The sequence below is a fragment of the Hypomesus nipponensis genome, chromosome 19, assembly GCF_054491055.1.
Source record: "Hypomesus nipponensis isolate SF chromosome 19, ASM5449105v1, whole genome shotgun sequence".
NCBI classification, from domain to species: Eukaryota; Metazoa; Chordata; class Actinopteri; order Osmeriformes; family Osmeridae; genus Hypomesus; species Hypomesus nipponensis.
In genome coordinates this window covers 14,799,086-14,804,522 of record NC_140379.1, presented here as the reverse complement: position 1 = coordinate 14,804,522, position 5,437 = coordinate 14,799,086, and the positions used below count along the sequence as shown (strand labels likewise).

The following is a 5,437-nucleotide window of genomic DNA, read 5'->3' as shown; positions in this document are numbered from 1 at the left end:
CACTGGCATAGCAGGGTTCGTCCAGCTTTCAAATAGGCGTCATCCTTCTTTCAGCATTCACTCTATTCCTCTTTAGATTGAAAACGCAGAGCAGCCTGTGGTCTTTCTTAGTAGTGGTACTCACTATGGCTCATCTGTCTGACTTCCCACGCCCGCATTGTGCTCATGTTGACCTTCATGGTTCATCACGTGTATATAATATTTTTCTAAAACATACATATGTCTGTTCTCTCCTATTCATATATACACTATATTCATACATATGCCATTCAACTCTTTCCAGTAGTATTTTAATGGCCACATCAGGAGCTGTCTGGCAGAACTTAGTTTGTCATATTAAGCCAAGCCTCTAAGGAGCTCCTTATGCATTTAGCAATTAAGGACACCTGTTATTTTGTTAATTGCCCAATTAGCTCATCCATCATTTAAGATAAAAATAGGTTAAATAAACCGGTGCACATTTTCATATCTTAACCCCTGGATCCAGGGAATGAGGTGCACAGGTGTTTAAATGTAATGTGCTATATTAGTGAGGCATGAGTGGAGACAACTCCCATCTGCTAGCTCTTCCCGTCCTGAGAACAGACAAGCAGAGGTGAGCACGCACGTCAAAACATGCTAGCCTAACTGCAGAGGTAATGCTGTATATAAACACAGTATATAACATGCTCATCAAGACTCACTAGCCACTCCTGGAACAAGCTAAACGAGCCTCCCCACCGCCCCTACTGCGTGTGTAACAACACGTCTGCTTGTCACACATCTTTTCTGAAGCTGTAACCTTGATGAGGGATGAAAGACGACGTGAGTTCTGTTGCTTCCCTCCCAGGGCTCGCAGTGTTCTGTGAAGGGGAGAAAGAAAGGCAAACAGCGCGTCAGTGAAGGGGTGAGACTATTCAAAGCTGCTGTTCCCTTGCTAATTGCCTGCAGCGTAATACGTTCTGTGCCTGCAGAAAAGTCACTGTTCTAAGTACACAGCGTGGAGGTGGTTGTACATGTGTAGATCTGCCACAGTCTGCCATGCTAACCATTGTGACTCACTGCGGGAAGTCACTGCTCAGCCTGACATCCAGCCCATTTGCTGATTCTATACTCCTAATTATTTTCCCTCAGAGAGGTTCGGCTCCTGTTTCGGTTGTCTCTCTGTGCACATGCGGGTGTGTGTGTGTGTGTAAGTGCATGTGCGTGTGTCTGCATTATTCTTTTGTCATCATTGAAAGGCTTTTTTTCTTTTTTCTCATTCATCTACTTATCCCTACTGGCAAACCGATGTCTTGTTATCTGGTACTAATCTGACAAACAGCGAGTGTGTAGTTTAATTTCAGACCAGATGATCTCATTAGCTTCTTTTGATAACCCCGCTGACAGCTTGAGAGGGATGAGGAGAAGGAGATGAGGGGATGAAGATGAGGACCAGAGGTTGGGGAGATGACAGGAGGAACAGGAAGAAGGGGAAAAGACAAAGGAGGACCTGGGAGACGGGTAGGAGCCGGAGGAGAACAAGGACAGACGTTGGCAGTTTGCTGCGGGTTAAACCGAGTATTTATGGGAAACGACTTGTTTTCAACTTGTCACGAACTGTATGACTCTATAAAGCACAAACACCATTTTCTATGTGTCTCCGTGTAGCTGTGTAGTCTAACTGGGGCCATGTCTCTTGTCTGACAGGTCTATTTCTATGAAGAACGCTGCCAGTAACAGAAAGGACCAAAACACACTTGTGGAGGATGTGCTAAAAGAGGGGGAGGCAGAGGAAGAAGGAGAAAAAAAGGCAAAGGAGGGAGAAAATACATGGGCAGTCATTCGTTTTGAAAGAGTGAAGAGAGCAATCCAGACGGGCAGGTGAAAACGGTACATGTCAAAGGTGAACATTAGAGTCGAAATTGCTTTTAAAGAGAGATGAGAGTTGTGCCATGCATCCAAGCTCACATTTGAACACACCTTTTCAAAGATATTCAATGGTTGTTCATCAACATGGGCTCTGACATTCACCTTTCCGTTTTTTTATCATCTTTGTGACAAACATTTCAGCTCCTCCTGGTGGTTGGAGTAGGGACAGGATGAAGATGAAGAAAGACTCTAAATGGGAATATAACAAACATGTTGCTTTACTTATTTGCTGTTATCATTTACTTGTATAACATGTTCTATTGGGAATAAGTGTATTTTTCAAGCCAACTCTAGATATATGAAAAAAAAAAAAAATGGAAAGTAAAATTCTTGCTTTGTTTCCATACTTTTTAAACATACTTTGTGTCTGAAAAAATCTGAGTCGTAAATATAGCCCACGAGCTGTGATTTGTTCCGCAAATGTTTGTTTTGATCATGCAGGGTTGCAGTGTCTGCTAGTCATTGGTAGCCAGTATGAGAGAAGCACTTTGAGAGACACTTAATAGGGTCAGACAGTCCTGCCCACTCAGCGATAATGTCCTTCTTTACATTCTGCTATGTTAACTCCTCTTACCTTGTCTGTCAGGTTCCTCATGTCCTCGCTATGGTAGAAAATCCAGCCTGTTAAACACAATGGCCTCCTAAGACTCTCGTAAGAGTGTCCTATTGCTGAGTTGTTGAAATAGACTAGCACTTACCCAACTCATTCTGAATGTCAAATTCAATAGCAAACATGACAGATATTGTGGCTTTGGTCATATCAGAGTCAGTTTTTTGACTGTCTGTAGAAAATGCTAGTTGTTACAATTTCACATGACCTAACATGACATCTAGCAGTAAACTCCATAAAGACAAATCCCAAACGTAGCCCCAATGTCAAACCAAGGTATCTTCTATTTATGCAGATTAGCTCTGATTGTAATAGTTCTGAGTGTATCCCGCTTAAAGAATTCTGTCACATTAGCTCATTGTAACCCACAGTTTCTCTCCTCAGGGTTTTCATGAAGTAAATAATAAAATTTGTGTCGCTCCTGCAAATTACCCAAACAACATATCACTTATGCATTGCTGTGTACCAAAACAACTGCTCTGAGTGCACACAAGGCATTCTCAAGTCAGACAGGGTCTTGTTGTTAATGAACTTAGAAGATTACCAGATCTGAAAATGAACTGACAGCGTTTGTTGGTTCCTCTCCCTGTGCGCAGCCTCGTGCCACCAGGGAGAGGGAAGATGGTGTTTTGTTTACGAGGCCTCTTTGATTCTTTTTCCAGCTCGGTCTTGCTGCGGAGAAGACTGCGTGCTTTAGTTCCGAGTCACCGGGACAAGCTGCTCACCCGGGGTAGACTGTGGAGTATTCTAGAACGGAGCGGCAAATAAGAGAGAGGCGCTCAAAGCTCAAAGATCCATTAGCCCAGGTGACCTGTAGACAAAACCCATCCACTGCCATCCATGCACATGAGTTCCTTTGCACACCGCCACTTTCTAACACACAATACAGACATCAAAGAGCACGTGCGCACAGACGAGCACACGCGCGTGCACGCACACATGCAGGTATCCACGTGCACACTTCATTCATGAATAAACAGACAAGTTACACAAATCACTCAAAGTCACTTCTGAAATGCATGACGGACTCATGTTCCATATGTATAAAGTAATTTCAGTAACGGTCATGCTATGGATTCTTTCTGCTCTGCTCTGGACTTGGCACAAGCGGCTGCCAAAGTAATTGAAGACATGTCACGTATGGCCCGGGACTTAATTGGCCCCTTTAATGCCGAAACGACGTTTGAAGTGCAATTTAGAGTCCCATCAAAACCCCCACTGCTCATCAAAACCCAACTGGACAGCCCTGAAATGGTGCCATTGAATTTAAACACACAGCAGTTAAGTGATTGAGTTAACGTCACAGCACAGTTAAGTTTTAGGGGCCACTCGAAGACGATCATGTGCTCTTCAGCGGCCGCCTCTGCCTGCCGGGCTCGGGCATCCATTTTCTGCCTGGCTGAACCTGAATCTGATCGCTGGTCACAGGCCTCTAAAACTGCAGGTGGAGTATTCCCTGAGTGTGTGTAGAGAGGGGTTGAGGGAGATAGTAGAGACAGGGAGGCAGAGCGAGCGAGAGAAAGGGAGGTAGGGAGAGAGGGAGAGAGAGAGAGAGGTTGGGAGAGAGGGAGAGAGAGAGAGAGGTTGGGAGAGAGGGAGAGAGAGTGTGAGTGTGTCAAATAGAAAAAGAGGCGAGGAGCACAAGTCTGATACCAAATGAAAAAAATGAAAATCTGAAAGTAGGATTTATACTGAAACCATGATGGGAAGGGATGATAAAAGATGTGATGGCTTTTTGTAGCTTCAGGTGGGGCATGTGTTACGAGACAGATGGACAACTGAGATGGGTATTCTATAAATGATGTTTTTACTTATAATGTGTGTCATTTGTATACTAGTTTTAAAAAATATATACAAATTGAATACAATTACAGCCATTTACTGTATTTGTGAGAGTGGCCAGCTTTCTTTGTTGCCTTAACTCGTTAAGTGGTGCTTTCAGGTGGAGGTGGTCACTTGTGGTTGGCAGTAAAAGAACTCCAGTACTGTTCTGAAAACACTTCACCATTAAGTATTGCCTTTCACTCAAGTGTTCAACTCAACAGACATTTTCCCCTGACAGTGGTAGAATTATCCACTGAACAGTAAGAACTCTTGTGAAGAAACTGTGCTTTTGTATAAGATTATCCGTAGCCTGGCAATGCAGATAATGATTCTGATATCTTAATCATTCCTCAAGACCTTTAAAACCAGACGTTTGTGGTGTCTACATCCCCCATATCCCTCTCACATTAGGGAGAGTCCCTTGTGGCATGGTCCAAACCGTCTCATCTTACCGACGCAGGCTCCATTCCCCCTCACTATTCTCTGTCTAGCAATAATTTTAGACCAGCCTCAGAACTTCACCCTAGGGGGAGGCCAGAACTCTGCTGTCAAGGGATCATTCAAGTTTGGGGAATAATGTCTCCCCTTATCGCTCGATGAAGGCTAAGCAGAGCCTTCTTTCAGGCCTTGCCTGTCAGTTGAAAGCCCTGGAGTTGGATGGGTTTATCAATGAAGACCCTCCTTTTTTTACATACCCCAATCTCCCCCTGCCCGCCTCCCCGTTATCCTGATAATATTGTGTGGAAAAGGGGATCACACATAGTATACCATGGGTCATTTTAAGCTTCCTTTTCTCTCTGTCCAATAGCTCCTCTCTCACGTTCTCTTTCTCTCTCTCGCCCCTCCTTTCCCTCAAGTGAACCTCCGCACTGAAATAATTGATATGTGAATAGATGGCTTTTCTTTTGGCATGAAGGCATGGATTATATCTATTTAGAGGAGGGAGGGAGGGAGGGAGAGAGAGTGAGAGAGGGGCAAGAAAAAGTACAGAAGTTTCAGCTAAAAGCATGTGCAGTCTATTATGTTCTGAAGGTTAAACACGTACACTCCTCCATCTTCATATTGTAAAACCCTCCTTGCCTCAACACAGGATTACTGTAGCTAATGAATGAG

General features: G+C 43.9%; 1 long non-coding RNA gene across 1 annotated transcript; it reads left to right on the top strand.

The window, feature by feature from the left end:
• Positions 1-505: 505 nt before the first annotated feature.
• Positions 506-2,166, top strand: LOC146247184 (uncharacterized). Its single transcript, XR_014732210.1, has 5 exons — positions 506-595; positions 830-886; positions 1,369-1,482; positions 1,669-1,864; positions 2,032-2,166. It is a non-coding gene; the product is annotated as an uncharacterized LOC146247184 (long non-coding RNA).
• Positions 2,167-5,437: the final 3,271 nt, after the last annotated feature.